Here is a 17,977-nt window from a genome sequence, read left to right as displayed (position 1 = left end):
GAGCCTGGGACCTTGCCAACTCTTCACCCTACTGACCTCTCATCTGTACCCACTCTACTTTTTCTGTATCATTTTTGAAGAGTGAGGGCCAGAGCTGGAAACAGAATACTTGTTGGACAATATAGAATAAAGAAGAATGTCACCTCCTCTGCTCTGAAAAATCTCTATTAATAAATAACTAACTATATACTATATACTAATTAAATAACTCTATTAATAAATCCTAAAATGAAATTTGTTTTATAGGAAACCATTTCACCTTCTTGACCAGAGATCTACAAATTATAACATATGTGCCAAATATGGCCCACTGCCTATTTTTGTAAATAAGGTTATACTACAACACAGCCATGCCCATTCATTTACTTATTATGTATGGCTGCTTTAATGCTCTAAGGGCAGAAATGAGTAGTTACTACAAAGACCATATGCCTCACAACAACTAAAATATTTACTATATGACCCTTTAAAATTTTGTCAACCCCTATTCTTGATTTATACTGGGGTCCTCATACCAAGCTCATTGGTAAAAACAAAAATGAAAACATAAAATGAGACTCAGAGAGCTGAAATGAGTCGTCCAATTCACACAGCTCAAATATGACGAGAGATGGATTTTTAACCCAGGTCTCTTGGTTCACAGTCTGTGTTCCTTCACCTCATGGTCCCTTAAGTGTTCACCACCAACTACTTCAAGCTGGGACATGCTGTGGTGCTATGATTTTATGGTCTCTAGTTGCCCTAGTTGAGTTCTCACTATCAGCCAATGCTTGCCTAGATCAAAGCTGCTGGGCTCAGGTCAGTTCTTGTCAGTCATTCCCTTGTTCCATCCATGTTTACATTGCTGCTGGGGTCACAGTGTTCTTGGCCAGCGATCAGGATAGGCTTTCTAGAGAATAAGCCATTCAGGACTCTTTGCCTACAGTGGTAAGGAAACCAGGCTGGCTGAACCTCAAGGCACAACAGGGCAAGGAGGGAGCCCCACACAATCTGTGTCGCAGTCCAGGAGAAGAACTAAGGGCTGACTGATGGGGTCATCTCTCAGTCACCATCACTCATGTCCTTGACTCTAGAAATATTTCTAAGGAATAAAAAATGAGGAGAGAGAGATAGAGATAGAGATAGAGAGAGAGAGAGAGAGAGAGAGAGAGAGAGAGAGAATGAGAATGGATATATACCTGATCAGCAAGAACAAATTCCTTTGATTTATTCATTTCCTTATTAATTAATCCTACTTTTTGTAGCTGAGCACACATTTAGACAATTTTCTGGCTTCTAGCAGAGCTGGCATGGCTGACTAGACATTTCTCCCCATACTCTGATAGGACCTGGCTGGACCTCAAGAAAGGGGCCCATCCATGGCCAGTTCTATATGGGCAGTCCTACTCCAGGACACACAGGCTACTGGGGTGGGGGAGGGCAGTCAAAGCAACCAGTGTAGGTTTCTATGAAACCTTCCCTCATCCACGATCCCCTCTCCCCAACCCCACATTCATCCACAAAAGTCCACAGCAATGAAATTCAGGGATGAACAGGAATACTAGGAGCAAGGCATTATAGGTACACATCTACCATCTAAACTGTAGTACCAAAAAATACCAGAACTCAAGAGGCCTTTAGAGATCATATTGTCCAACCATCTAATTTTACAAATTGGATAACTCATGCTGGAGAAGTGAAATGATCCACCTAAGGTCACACAGAGATCAATTCACAAGCACAGAATCATTGGATTCTTCAAGCTGAAAGAGTCTGTAGATGTCATTTGTCAAACTTCTTCATTTTAAAGATGGGGAAACTGAGGCACAATCTCCAGGACAGAAATTGTGTCTGATTCATTTATGTATCCCCACACATAACAAAGTGCATTGCATAGAGCAAACACTCAAAAAATCTTTCTCGAAATAAAGAGGCATCAAATCTTAAGAAAGTATCTTTTACACTGTGTTTTGTCCACTTCTCATTTTATAGGTGAATAAATCAAGGCTCAAAGAGGGAAATGGTTTGCCCTACATCCAGAAAGAATTAGAGCTGAGACAAGAACTCAGTTACCCTAAGGTTAAGCAATGTGCCCAAGGTCCCACTCTTAATATATGACATTGCAAAATGAGCCCATTTTTTTCCCTTGCAGTATTTTAACATTTATGCCTTCATTTCTTCCTCTCTTTCTTTTTTCCTTCCTGAAACATCTCCTGAGCATCTGTCATGCATGGGGGAATACAGTAATCATAAGATCCAGTTCCTGCAAACAAGTATTTACAAAATGCACTCCAGTTGAGATCTGGAGGCAAGAGTGCTTAAATCAGAATGGAAGAACCATGGACAATTTCTCAGAGGGACAGACATTTGAACTGGTGGGATTATAAGAGCTTACAAAAAATATAAAGTGGGAAAGGACATGTCTGGTAGAAATAATAGCAGGTAAAAAGGCATGATGTATTTGGAGAATATTGAATAGTAAAGCCAGGCTGCCACATAGGATACCTTGGGCAAGGGAGGAAGAAGCTTTCAAGGGGAAAGAAAAATGAGAAAACCAGATTATAAGAGCCTTGAATGACAGAATAAGGAGCATAGCATTTAGTCTGAAGATCAGTAGGAAAAGTTTTGAAACAGGTGATGGATGTAGTCAGTTTTGTGGTATAAACTGACCATTATATAAGAGTAGAGGCATCTCTTATCTCTGTCATAAGATAGCTTTGACTCTATTTTTGTTTACTCTTCCCCAGTGTTTGGTCCATAGGGAGCTTAGTAGGCACTAAGTGTAAGATTCCCACTATGCTTTTCAAGACTTTTCTATCTTTAGGCCACGCAGAAACTTCTCTCCTCTTACACTGCCACCTCTGATTGTTTCTTTCGTTCTTTCTTTCTTTTTTTTTTTTTTTGATGATAAGGAATGTTTATTTTTAAAGTAAAAATTTTTGTTTCATATTTTTTAACACCTTTATTGGAGTATAATTGCTTTACAATGGTGTGTTAGTTTCTGCTTTATAACAAAGTGAATCAGTTATACATATACATATGGTTCCCATATCTCTTCCCTCTTGCATCTCCCTCCCTACCACCCTCCGTATCCCACCCCTGTAGGTGGTCAAAAAGCACAGAGCTGATCTCCCTGTGCTATGTGGCTGCTTCCCACTAGCTATCTATTTTACGTTTGGTAGTGTATATATGTCCATGCCACTCTCTCACTTTGTCACAGCTTACCCTTCCCCATCCCCATATCCTCAAGTCCATTCTCTAGTAGGTCTGTGTCTTTATTCCCCTCTTACTCCTAGGTTCTTCATGACCTTTTTCTTTTTCCTTTAGATTCCATATATATGTGTTAGGATACGGTATTTGTTTTTCTCTTTCTGACTTACTTCACTCTGTATGACAGACTCTATGTCCATCCACCTCACTACAAATAACTCAGTTTCGTTTCTTTTTATGGCTGAGTAATATTCCATTGTATATATGTGCCACATCTTATTTATCCATTCATCCAATGATGGATTGTTTCTTCTTCTCTTATCAGATTCAAAGTTCTGGGGCAGTGCAACGTGCTACATGAAATGTGAACTGGAAAGGAAAAGACCCAGATTCTGATGCTTTTTCAGTTAGTTTTAGATGTGGCCATGCAGGTACATATGCAAAGAAAAATTTGGCAGAGGGTAAAGTCAGGGATAATGGAGAATAATGGATGAGAAAGTTTCTCTCAAAGAAGAGAACGTGTGTCTACCAAAGAAAGTAACTCCACTATCAGGGCAGGGAGTCTTTGCAACTCCTGCCCAGCAAGATTCATTTATTGTTATAGATCAGTGTCTGTTGTGCATTTTTTAAACATCTTTATTGGAGTATAATTGCTTTACAATGGTGTGTTAGTTTCTGCTTTATAACAAAGTTAATCAGTTATAGATATACATATGTTCCCATATCTCTTCCCTCTTGTGTCTCCCTCCCTCTGCCCTCCCTATCCCACCCCTCTAGGTGGTCACAAACCACCGAGCTGATCTCCCTGTGCTATGTGGCTGCTTCCCACTAGCTGTCTATTTTACGTTTGATAGTGTATATATGTTGTGCATTTTTCACACTTTATTATCCTAAAGAGTTTTTAGGAAACAATAATATTTTTATTTTGTTGTTTTAGGGTATGGACAAGGAACGGATAACATATCTTTTTGTTTATAGTTTTACTGGATCATGGGAAACCATATCTGGGGTTGAAGGAGATGACTGCAAGTTACCCAAAGATTCTGGACTTTGTGATAGATGCAGTAACTCGATGGAACTTTGGGTTGTCTCTTTTGGGGAGGAATTGAACATATTCTATGTGGGTTGAGAAGTGTATGTGAGTCGGCAGACTGTGGCAGAGTCTGCTGGTTGTCCAACAGTCTCCATTTCTCCCTTTTTCCTCTAAGGAAAAAGCTTAAAATTTAGATGGGCACATAGCCACACACTGAGAGACTATATTTCATAGTGTTCCTTGGAAATTATTATCTCTGTTTTCAAAAGAAGGAAAAGAGGCTCTGAGAGGTTAGGTAGTTTAACAAAAGTAAACTGCTTTAAACTGTTAAGTGGCTGAGTTGGGATCCAAGTGAAGAGTTGTCTCATTGCTGCCTTTATCCTCCTCAGTTTTTATTCACAATCATAGGCTAGTTTGATGGATTGAGGGCATGAAGTATGTGGAATTAATCTAAGACTGAAAGGGATTTATCATTTGTGATAACCATAATATTTCTTCCAAGACCAGATTGCTTAACTGCTTTCTTTCTAGATTGTGATTCTCAGTTACTTGCTATGAATCTCAGAACGTAAGGGCTTTCAAAAAGTATTTAATTGTTTCTGTATAGATGGGAATTCTGAGGTCTAGAGAGGAGAAATGATTTGCCCAAAGTCACAAGGCAGTTTTGGTAGACTAAGGACTACAGTAACGTCTGATTCCCAGCGTGGTGCTCTTTATCCTCCAGTTTAGTTATCACTCTTGGTGTTGTTAGAGCTGGAAATACCTTCAAACCATTGAGTTCAGCATTCCCAAAACTGTGTTATATAGACTTGATAGGTGTCATGCAACAAAAAAGTTCTTCACTCAGATAAGTTTTTGAAATTCTGGGTTAAACAAACATCTAGACAAAATTAAATAGGTTTTCTTTCTGGTTCTGCTATGTTGCCATAGCCAAGTAGCTTAATCTCTCTGTGCTCTGTTTCCTCAATACTAAAATGGGGAAAATGAAAGTATTTACTTTGTTTAGTTGCTGATAGTATTATATGAGTTAATATTTTCAAATTTCTTTGTCAATTAAAAAATAGTTATCATGCATAAATAAATCACAATATTTTTATACAATGGAATGCTACATGACGACGAAGATGAACAAGTACTGGTATACTCAATAACATGGATGAATAACACACATAATGTTGTGTAAATGGAGCCAGACACAAAAGAGTACAAATTGTGTAACTCCATTTGTGAAAAATTTAAAAACAGAAAAAGATATCTAATCTATAGTGATAGAAGTTGTGATATTGGTCACCTCTGAGAATGTGTAGAGGTTATTACCAGAAAGATGCTCAAACAGGGCTTCCAGGATGTTAGTAATGCTGTTTCTTGATATAGCTTCTGATTATATGAATGTGTTCATTTTGTGAACATTTTGTTTTTCAGGTACGCGGTCCTCTCACTGTTGTGGCCTCTCCCGTTGCGGAGCACGGGCTCCAGACACGCAGGCTCAGTGGCCATGGCTCACGGGTCTAGCCGCTCCGTGGCATGTGGTATCTTCCCAGACCGGGGCACGAACCCGTGTTCCCTGCATCGGCAGGCAGACTCTCAACCACTGTGCCACCAGGGAAGCCCCTTTGTGAACATTTTAAAGCTATACTATCATGGTTTGTGCTTGCTCCTCCAATTTCTTCAGGTATTTACTAAAATGCATGAAGGTATCCCTGGCTAGTCTCTCTAAAATTGCAAGCTTATCCCATGTACACAAGTCCTATCTCACTTCACTTTATAGTATGTATCATTAACTACTATATATTTAACTTTTTATATCTTGGGGTTATGTTTCCCCCTACAGAATGTAAGCTCTGTGATGATGTTGCTACTGAGTTCACTATTTTAGAACTCAGAACTCCATAGAGTCTGACACATGGTAGGTGACTGGTAATTATTTGTCAAATGAATGAATGAATGATTGAATAAATTGGATACCTGATGCAACTGGTGAAGATAATCAGACATGAGATGAGGCAGTTGGAAAAATCATCCTAAGCAGCAGGAGCAGCATTTACAATGTCCCATAGGTCAAAGAGAAATTTTGGTGAGCTACAGATTGTTCAGAATGGCTAGAGTATATTAATGTAAAAACAAGAGAGGAGAGAAATGAAACAGGAGCTAAATCTTGAAGTGTTCTGTAGACCACAAAAAGGATTATAGACCTAATCCTAAAGGCAATGCTGAGCCAGTGAATAGTTGTAAGTAGGGGAGAAGCAAGGTGAGGTTAACCCTTAGCAATACCTTTAAGCCCTTGAGTGGTTTATGCCCTTAATAAATGAGAACATTGATTTCTAATAGCCATATGAATAACAAAATTGTTGTGATTGGAAAATAATTCTAGACTCAGTTTCATCTGTTAAAGAGAAACAATGAAAATACTTACCCTATGTAGTTGTCACAAGTTTTAAATTAAGAAAATCTCCTAGTTCAAATATGAAGCATATATTAGGTGCTTAATAAATGATTGTTGACCAAGAAGCTCTTCTCCCCAGTTTTCTTTTGGAGAAGTAGTACATTGCCACAAGTGGAAGAAACTCAAGAGTTTCTGAGTCATACATAGATGGACTCCAATTTCATCTCTGCTATTCCCTCGCTGTGTGGCTTTTGGAAGCTACATACTTTTGACTCTCAGCTTTCTCCTTTTTACGAAAGTGATAGAAACACCTGACTACTCCCAGCTAAGGGGCTGAAGTCACAACTTTCTTATGCTACATTGAGTTGCTGAGCTGGGGTGCAGCACTGACAGGAACTTGATGATGGAAATTAAGACATGAACAAGGAAGAGGTAAAGACACATGCAGTCTGTCAGTCTTGGTAAAAGCCCCTGCCTGCTAAGATCTCAACCCAGTCACTGTTTACACTTCAGCATCACTCTCCCAAAACTACAGCATCAAAAGGTAGAAAGCATGAGGTTCTCAAAATGATTCACTTGATATTTGTCTTTCTTATAAAAAAAGGGTACAAATAAATTTATTTACAAAACATAAGTAGAATCATGGATGTAGAAAACAAACTTATGGTTACCAGGGGATAAGGGGGAAGGAATAAACTGGGAGATTGGGATTGACATATATACACTATTATTTATAAAATAGATAACTAATAAGGACTTAATCTATAGTGCAGGGAACTCTACTCAGTACTCTGTAATGGTCTATATGGAGAAAGAATCTAACAACAACAAAAGAGTCGATATTTGTATATATATAATTGATTCACCTTGTTGTACACCTGAAACTAAAACAACATTGTAAGTCAACTATATTCCAAAAAAATTTTTTAAATTAAAAATAAAAAATGAAAACCATGAGAACATTTCTAAAAAACAGAAAAAAGTAAAAATGGTTCACTTGTAAAAAAATTCCCAGTGTTAACCATAACAAATGATACAGTATTGGATTTAATCTCACCAACAAATCAGTAGTGGTAAAGCTTAGACACTCACTAAGAATGATCTAAGGGGTTTTTAAAAGCATAATTATTTGGGTCCCACCCTCAGAAATGCTGACTTAGTTGACCTGGAATGAGTCAAATGTCATATAGGGTGAAAAATACATGTTTAAAGACCTGTGTTGTATGAGACTTGAACTCACTGAATCTTTACAACACACTAGCAATGTAAATATTATGTACCCCATTTTACTGAGGGAAATGAAGCTCAAATAACTAAAATAAGTTGTCCAATATCACACAGAGAATAGGTGGAAGAGCCAGAATTCTAGCTTACGCCTATCTGAGTTCTAGCCCTCCAGCTGCCTACCATAAACTCTGCAAGCCAGAAGGGACTGGCAGGACATATTTAAAGTGATGAAGGAGAAGAACCTGCAACCAAGATTACTCTACCCAGCAAGGATCTTGTTCAGATTTGATGGAGAAATTAAAACATTTACAGACAAGAAAAGCTGAGAGAGTTCAGCACCACCAAACCAGCTCTACAACAACTGCTAAAGAAACTTCTCTAGGCAAGAAACACAAGAGAAGGTAAAGATCTAAAATAATGAACCCAAAACAATTAAGAAAATGGGAATAGGAACATACATATCGATAATTACCTTAAAGGTAAATGAACTAAATGCTCCCACCAAAAGACACAGATTGGCTGAATGGATACAAAAACAAGACCCATATATTTGCTGTCTACAAGAGACCCACTTCAGACCTAGAGATACATACAGACTGAAAGTAAGGGGATCGAAAAAGATATTTCATGCAAATGGAAAAAAAAGAAAGCAGGAGTTGCAATTCTCATATCAGACAAAATAGACTTTAAAATAAAGCCTATTAGAAGAGAAAAAGAAGGACACTACATAATGATCAAGGGATTAAACCAAGAAGAAGATATAACAATTGTAAATAATTATGCACCCAACAGAGGAGCACCTCAATACATAAGGCAAATACTAACAGCCATAAAAGGAGAAATTGACAGTAACACATTCATAGTAGGGAACTTTAACACCCCACTGTCACCAATGGACAGATCATCCAAAATGAAAATAAATAAGGAAACACAAGCTTTAAATGATACATTAAACAAGATTGACTTAATTGATATTTATAGGACACTCTATCCAAAAACAACAGAATACACATTTTTCTCAAGTGCTCATGGAACATTCTCCAGGATAGATCATATCTTGGGTCACAAATCAAGCCTTGGTAAGTTTAAGAAAATTGAAATTGTATCAAGTATCTTTTCCGACCACAACGCTATGAGACTAGATATCAATTACAGGAAAAGATCTGTAAAAAATACAAACACATGGAGGCTAAAAAATACACTACTTAATAACGAAGAGATCACTGAAAAAATCAAAGAGAAAATTAAAAAATACCTAGAAACACATGACAGTGGAGACACGATGATCCAAAATCTATGGGATACAGCAAAAGAAGTTCTAAGAGGGAATATTATAGCAATACAATTCTACCACAAAGAAACAGGAAACATCTCGAATAAACAACCTAACCTTGCACCTCAAGCAATTAGAGAAAGAAGAAGAAAAAAACCTCAAAGTTAGCAGAAGGAAAGAAATCATAAAAATCAGATCAGAAATAAATGAAAAAGAAATGAAGGAAACGATAGCAAAGATCAATAAAACTAAAAGCTGGTTTTTTGAGAAGATAAACAAAATAGATAAATCATTAGCCAGAATAATCAAGAAAAAAAGGGAGAAGACTCAAATCAATAGAATTAGAAATGAAAAAGGAGAAGTAACAACTGACACTGCAGAAATACAAAAGATCATGAGAGATTACTACAAGCAACTCTATGCCAATAAAATGGACAACCTGGAAGAAATGGATAAATTCTTAGAAATGCACAAGCTGCCAAGACTGAATAAGGAAGAAATAGGAAATATGAACAGACCAATCACAAGCACTGAAATTGAAACTGTGATTAAAAATCTTCCAACAAAGAAAAGCCCAAGACCAGATGGCTTCACAGGCGAATTCTATCAAACATTTAGAGAAGAGTTAACACCTATCCTTCTCAAACTCTTCCAAAATATAGCAGAGGGAGGAACTCTCCCAAACTCATTCTACGAGGCCACAATCACCCCGATACCAAAACCAGACAAAGATGTCACAAAGAAAGAAAACTACAGGCCAATATCACTGATAAACATAGATGCAAAAATCCTCAACAAGATACTAGCGAACAGAATCCAACAACACATTTAAAGGATCATACACCATGATCAAGTGGGATTTATTCCAGGAATGCAAGGACTCTTCAATATACGCAAATCAGTCAACGTGATACAGCATATAAACAAATTGAAGGAGAAAAACCATATGATCATCTCAATAGATGCAGAGAAAGCTTTCGACCAAATTCAACACCCATTTATGATAAAAACCCTGCAGAAAGTAGGCATAGAGGGAACTTTCCTCAACATAATAAGGCCCATATATGGCAAACCCACAGTCAACATCATCCTCAATGGTGAAAAACTGAACGCATTTCCACTAAGATCAGGAACAAGACAAGGTTCCAACTCTCACCACTCTTATTAAACATAGTTTTGGAAGTTTTAGCCACAGCAATCAGAGAAGAAACCTAAATAAAAGGAACCCAAATCAGAAAAGAAGAAGTAAAGCTGTCACTGTTTGCAGGTGACATAATACTATACATAGAGAATCCTAAAGATGCTAGCAGAAAACTACTAGAGCTAATCAATGAATTTGGTAATGTATCAGGATACAAAATTAATGCACAGAAATCTCTGGCATTCCTATACAATAATGATGAAAAATCTGAAAGTGAAATCAAGAAAACGCTCCCATTTACCACTGCAACAAAAAGAATAAAATATCTACGAATAAACCTACCTAAGGAGACAAAAGACCTGTATGCAGACAATTATGACACACTGATGAAAGAAATTAAAGGTGATACAAAGAGGTGGAGAGATATACCGTGTTCTTGGATTGGAAGAATCAACATTGTGAAAATGACTCTACTACCCAAAGCAATCTACAGATTCAACGCAATCACTATCAAACTACCACTGGCATTTTTCACAGAGCTAGAACAAAAGATTTCACAATTTGTATGGAAAAACAAAAGACCCCGAATAGCCAAAGCAATCGTGAGAACGAAAAACGGAGCTGGAGGACTCAGGCTCCCTGACTTCAGAGTATACTATGAAGCTACAGTAATGAAGACAGTGTGGTACTGTCACAAAAACAGAAATATAGATCAATGGAACAGGATAGAAAGCCCAGAGATAAACCCACGCACATATGGTCACCTTATCTTTGATAAAGGAGGCAGGAATGTACAGTGGAGAAAGGATGCCCTCTTCAATAAGTGGTGCTGGGAAAACTGGACAGGTACATGTAAAAATATGAGACTAGATCTCTCTCTAACACCATACTCAAAAATAAACTCAAAATGGATTAAAGACCTAAATGTAAGGCCAGAAACTATCAAACTCTTAGAGGAAAATATAGGCACGACACTCTATGACATAAATCACAGTAGAATCCTCTTTTACCCATCTCCTAGGGAAATGGAAATAAAAACAAAAATAAACAAATGGGACCTAATGAAACTTCAAAGCTTTTTCACAGTAAAGAAAACCATAAACAAGACCAAAAGAGAACCCTCAGAATGGAAGAAAATATTTGCAAATGAAGCAACTGACAAAGGATCAATCTTCAAAATTTATAAGCAGCCCATGCAGCTTAATAACAAAAAACCAAAAACCCCAATCCAAAAATTGGCTGAAGACCTAAATGGACATTTCTCAAAGAAGATAAACAGACTGCTAACAAATGCATGAAAGAATGCTCAACATCACTAATCATTAGAGAAATGGAAATCAAAACTACAATGAGATATCATCTCACACCAATCAGAATGGCCATCAACAAAAAATCTAGAAACAGTAAATGCTGGAGAGAGTGTGGAGAAAAGGGAACCCTCTTTCACTGTTGGTGGGAATGTAAATTGATACAGCCACTGTGGAGAACAGTATGGAAGTTCCTTAAAAAACTACAAATAGAACTACCATATGACCCAGAAATCCCACTACTGGGCATATACCCTGAGAAAACCATAATTCAAAAAGGGTCATGTACCAAAATGTTCATTGCAGCTCTATTTACAATAGCCTGGAGATGGAAACAACCTAAGTGTCCATCATCGGATGAATGGATATAGAAGATGTGGCACATATATACAATGGAATATTACTCAGCCATAAAAAGAAACGAAATTAAGCTATTTGTAATGAGGTGGATAGACCTAGAGTCTGTCATACAGTGTTAAGTAAGTCAGAAAGAGAGAGACAAATACCATTTGCTAACACATATATATGGAATTTAAGAAAAAATAATGTCATGAAGAACCTGGGGTAAGACAGGAATAAAGACACAGACCTACTAGAGCATGGACTTGTGGATATGGGGAGGGGGAAAGGTAAGCTGTGACAAAACGAGAGAGAGGCACGGACATATATACACTACCAAAGGTAAGGGAGATAGCTAGTGGGAAGCAGCCGCACAGCACAGGGAGATCAGCTCGGTGCTTTGTGATTGCTTGGAGGGGTGGGATACGGAGGGTGAGAGGGAGGGAGACGCAAGAGGGAAGAGATATGGGAACATATGTATATATATAACTGATTCATTTTGTTGTAAAGCAGAAACTAACACACCATTGTAAAGCAATTATACTCCAATAAAGATGTTAAAATAAAAAAGTCTTAGAAGCCTTGCCAGAGGAGCGTTTAGGGTTCAGGGAGAGCTACTTGAAGTGGACCTCATGAAATGAATAGGTATTACCTGTCCTTGAAAGTCTCATAGGCAGCAATATAGCACAGTGATTGAGATCATATCTATAAAGCCAGTAATTGCCTTGGTTCATTTCTTAGTTGTGCCACTTTCTAATTACATGGGCAGGCTAATTAACCTGTCTCAGTCTTGTCAGCTATTAAAATGGCAATAATAATGATATCTATTGCACAGGGTTATGGTGAGGATTAAAAGACAATATTTATAATGGAGTTAAAAGAGTGTGTAGTGTATAAAAAGAGAAATGTAAGTTCTTGGAAATCAAGTAAAATTAGAAATACAGACCTGTATGCAGAAAATTATAAGACACTGATGAAAGAAATTAAAGATGATACAAACAGATGGAGAAATATACCATGGTCTTGGATTGGAAGAATCAACATTGTGAAAATGACTCTACTACCCAAAGCAATCTATAGATTCAATGCAATCCCTATCAAACTACCACTGGCATTTTCCATAGAACTAGAACAAAAAATTTCGTAATTTGTATGGAAACACAAAAGACCCCGAATAGCCAAAGCAATCTTGAGAACGAAAAATGGAACTGGAGGAATCAGGCTCCCTGACTTCAGACTATACTACAAAGCTACAGTAATCAAGACAGTATGGTACTGACACAAAAACAGAAAGATAGATCAATGGAACAGGATAGAAAGCCCAGAGATAAACCCACGCACATATGGACACCTTATCTTTGATAAAGGTGGCAGGAATGTACAGTGCAGAAAGGAGAGCCTCTTCAATAAGTGGTGCTGGGAAAACTGGACAGCTACATGTAAAAGTATGAGATTAGATCACTCCCTAACACCATAGACAAAAATAAGCTCAAAATGGATTAAAGACCTACATGTAAGGCCAGAAACTATCAAACTCTTAGAGGAAAAAATAGGCAGAACACTCTGTGACATAAATCACAGCAAGATCCTTTCTGACCCACCTCCTAGAGAAATGGAAATAAAAACAAAAGTAAACAAATGGGACCTAATGAAACTTAAAAGCTTTTGCGCAGCAAAGGAAACCATAAAGAAGACCAAAAGACAACCCTCAGAATGGGAGAAAATATTTGCAAATGAAGCAACTGACAAAGGATTAATCTCCAAAATTTATAAGCAACTCATGCAGCTTAATAACAAAAAAACAAACAACCCAGTCCAAAAATGGGCAGAAGACTTAAATAGACATTTCTCCAAAGATGATATACAGACTGCTAACAAACACATGAAAGAATACTCAACATCACTAATCATTAGAGAAATGCAAATCAAAACTACAATGAGATATCATCTCACACCAGTCAGAATGGCCATCATCAAAAAATCTAGAAACAATAAATGCTGGAGAGGGTGTGGAGAAAAGGGAAGCCTCTTACACTGTTGGTGGGAATGTAAATTGATACAACCACTGTGGAGAACAGTATGGAAGTTCCTTAAAAAACTACAAATAGAACTACCATATGACCCAGAAATCCCACTACTGGGCATATACCCTGAGAAAACCATAATTCAAAAAGGGTCATGTACCAAAATGTTCATTGCAGCTCTATTTACAATAGCCTGGAGATGGAAACAACCTAAGTGTCCATCATTGGATGAATGGATACGGAAGATGTGGCACATATATACAATGGAATATTACGCAGCCATAAAAGGAAACGAAATTGAGCTATTTGTAATGAGGTGGATAGACCTAGAGTCTGTCATACAGAGTGAAGTAAGTCAGAAAGAGAGAGACAAATACCGTATGCTAACACATATATATGGAATTTAAGAAAAAAAAGTGTCATGAAAAACCTAGGGGTGAAACAGGAATAAAGACACTGACTTACTAGAGAATGGACTTGAGGCTATGGGCGGGGGAAGGGTAAACTGTGACAAAGCGAGAGAGAGGCATGGACATATATACACTACCAAACGTAAGGTAGATAGCTAGTGGGAAGCAGCCGCATAGCACAGGGAGATCAGCTCGGAGCTTTGTGACCGCCTGGAGGGGTGGGATAGGGAGGGTGGGAGGGAGGGAGATGCAAGCGGGAAGAGATATGGGAACATATGTATATATATAACTGATTCATTTTGTTGTGAAGCTGAAACTAACATACCATTGTAAAGCAATTATACTCCAATAAAGATGTAAAATGAAAAAAAAAAAAAGAAAGAAATACGTATTCCAATGTCACCTCACACCCCTGCTGTTGCCACCTCTGAAGACATGGTTCTGATTAGTACAAGCAATGTAAAATGGAAGATATGCTACTTCAATACATAAAACCTCAATAAAACTTCTAACCTGGTAATGCAACCAAGAAAATAATGGCACTTAAGCAGCCCTACACTTCCCAAATGGAAATGAATATACAGAAAAGGTGGAAGAGCAGCTCTGCATGAGAGAGAAGGAAGAAAGCAGAAACACTGGGCTTATAAAGATCAAAGCCTGACTCTGTCACTTGGATTAAATAATAAGCTTACTAATATCATTTCTCCCAAAACCTTGGTCATCTAAGGGAAAGAGAAGTGGGATGAAAGGACTTGAACCACAATTGAAAAACATTTTTATTTTTTATAATAACAACTGACATTTATATAGAGTTTTACACGGTTACTTAGCATGTAGTGAATCCTCAGTAAATGAGAATTTTATTGTGGCTGCTGTTAGTATTTCTTTGTTACTCTTACAGATGGGGGAAAAATTTAAGGGACTTGTTCAAGGCCATATAATACAAGTGATGAATTGGGGAGCAAATGCTGGAAGCCAGGGCTTCTGCCTGACTCCAAAACTTAATTATTTTCACCATACCAGTTTCTTATGGCATTTTAAAAGATACTGAAGCAAGCCAAATGTGTGACTAATATTCCCCAAATTGTACACTACAATTGTATACTACAGGATTTTCACAGATATTCTGTAAGAAACAAAATGCTTCCTTGGCCAAATAAGCTTGTAAGTGCTGTGTTAAACATTAAACACATTTCTTTTTTATTCTTCTTTTTTTTTTTTTTGGCTGCATTGGGTCTTCTTTGCTGTGCACAGCCTTTCCCTAGTTGCAGCGATCAGGGGCTACTCTTTGTTGTGATGCACGGGCTTCTCATTGCAGTGGCTTCTCTTGTTGCGGAGCATGGGCTCTAGGCGCGCGGCCTTCAGTAGTCGTGTCTCACAGGCTCTAGAGTGCAGGCTCAGTAGTTGTGGTGCACAGGCTTAGTTGATCCGCGGCACGTGGGATCTTCCTGGACCAGGACTCCAACCCATGTCCCCTGCATTGGCAGGTGGATTCTCAACCACTGTACCACCAGGAAATTCCTAAACACATTTCTTTATGAAAAGACTCCTCGGAGCGGTTTAAATGTGTTGGTTTTTATGAGTCACCACAGAAGGACTAGAAAATCCAGGCTTTTCCAAACATATTTGACTGTAAAATCTTCTGTTCTATAGTACACTTTTTGATACTTTTCAGAATTCTAGTATTCTACTGAATGCAACTTGGGAAACACTGCTCCAAAGATGCCTTGAGATTTGCTAAGGGAAATTCTACCAGGTTTTTCCAAGTGAATAGTCTCACTCCTCAACTGGTAGGCACTATGGAGATGGGCGGGGAGGGAGTGTCAGAAGTTTCAGTATTACACAGGATTTGCAATAAAGAAGGGTCAATCATGTTCAAAAGCCTTTGGTGATTCCAAAAGCTGGACACCAGAGCCAGGAAAGGGTGATCAGGAAATAAGGCCAAGTCAAAACAAGTTAGGAATCCAAAATCCAGGGCAATAATGGGTAGCAGAGTTTAGTGAGAGGACCAGGCCCAAGGATGGGTCAGGAATGTTTTCAGAGCCAGCACAAACCAACTTTATCTAATTTTTTAAAATTTAGTTTTACAGTCAAGTTCCATAGGAGCACAGCTGACCCCACTGAGAGGGGTACCTCAGATTAAATGGATTTTGGCATTTGAGGTCTCTATTGGGGAAGATTCCAGAAGACTTTGATTGATGGGTGATATAAGAACACAAAGTGAGAAAATTGGACAAATGGAATTATGAAGCATCCTTATATAATATCAATAACATATGAAAGGCAAAAGACACAATAAGTGTACCGGCAATCCTGTACCCACTTAACCGGGAAGCTAAGTTTTTGGCTCTAGATAACACAGGGAGCAACTGCAACTTCTTCAGCTTCTGTTGAGGCTTGTTTAGACCCAAATAGTTTCTTACCTGGACTCCTAATTAATTTCCTTGTTGTCTACTTACATGCCACAAATACAAGCACTACACTTCTACCAGAGTATGTTTGCCCATCATAACTTTCACTATATTATTTTCCTGTTTAGGAGCCTCATCATTGCTTTCTGGGTTGCCTGACATGTATTTCGAGTATCTTCTTTATCCTGACCTTGCTTTCCCCCAGGTCTCTTCTTAATTCATCATACTGTAGCTTTTAACTCTAGTATTTCTATTTGATTTGTGCCTTTGCTTAAGTTCTCCTAATGCCTGTGGTGCCCCTACCTCACCCTACGCTGAACCACGTCCTTTGTGAATTAATAAATTCTGTTCATCCTTCAAGTGGTCTCCATGTCCTTCCTGAAATATTCACTCACCACTCTTGTTTCTTCTACCACTTCTGGGCTGGGTTCTCCCAAATGTGGTCCCATATTACTCTGTGCTTATATTCATCTTTGCACTTATCACATTGTATGGAACATTTTTCTCTGTGTACCTGTTTCATTCATTACAGTGCCTTATTCACTAGACTGAGAGTAGGGACATAGGTGGATGGTTCAAGCCAGTAGGAAAACTTTCACCTGCTCATCTCTATTGGCACCAGCATCTACCATCTCCTAGCCTACCATCACTTTGCTTTAATTTAGTCAATGTGCTGTGCATCTCAGAGACTATGAACTTTCTCTTTTTCAGAGGAAGAGAGGATGATGGATTTTGTATCAAGAAGTAGAACACTGTGCTTATAAGAATTCCAAGTAGGGTAAGGAAAGGTAGACTGGCCTAGCAAGGCTGTTCCCAGAGACAGGAACAATCAGAGAGAAAGTGATAGGAGTAGAGTTCCCAAGAGGCTGCGTCTGTGGAGAAGGTCGCATTTCAGATCTATAAACCTGCCAGCAAAGGGCCAAACCAAAACAACATGGATGGGGCTGGAGTAGAGAGAAGAGTTAATTTCAGGGACACATTCTCATATATATTAAGACATAAATACAGAGTATTTTAAGGCATCCACATATATATCGATATATTCTATACTTATATAAATATGTATAAAATATGTATACTTATATAAAGACTAAGATATTCTGATATAAATATGCCTGTTTAAGAAATATTCTCCATTTTTTGGGGAAAAATCCACCATTTGATTTTAGTTTATCTGAAAAATGACTGCCTATTTTTGAAGTATACCCTAGGTGATATCAAAGAGAATTTCAAGCACATG

The sequence above is a fragment of the Pseudorca crassidens genome, chromosome X (assembly GCF_039906515.1).
Source record: "Pseudorca crassidens isolate mPseCra1 chromosome X, mPseCra1.hap1, whole genome shotgun sequence".
Taxonomy (NCBI): domain Eukaryota; kingdom Metazoa; phylum Chordata; class Mammalia; order Artiodactyla; family Delphinidae; genus Pseudorca; species Pseudorca crassidens.
Note: the sequence above shows the minus strand (reverse complement) of the source record.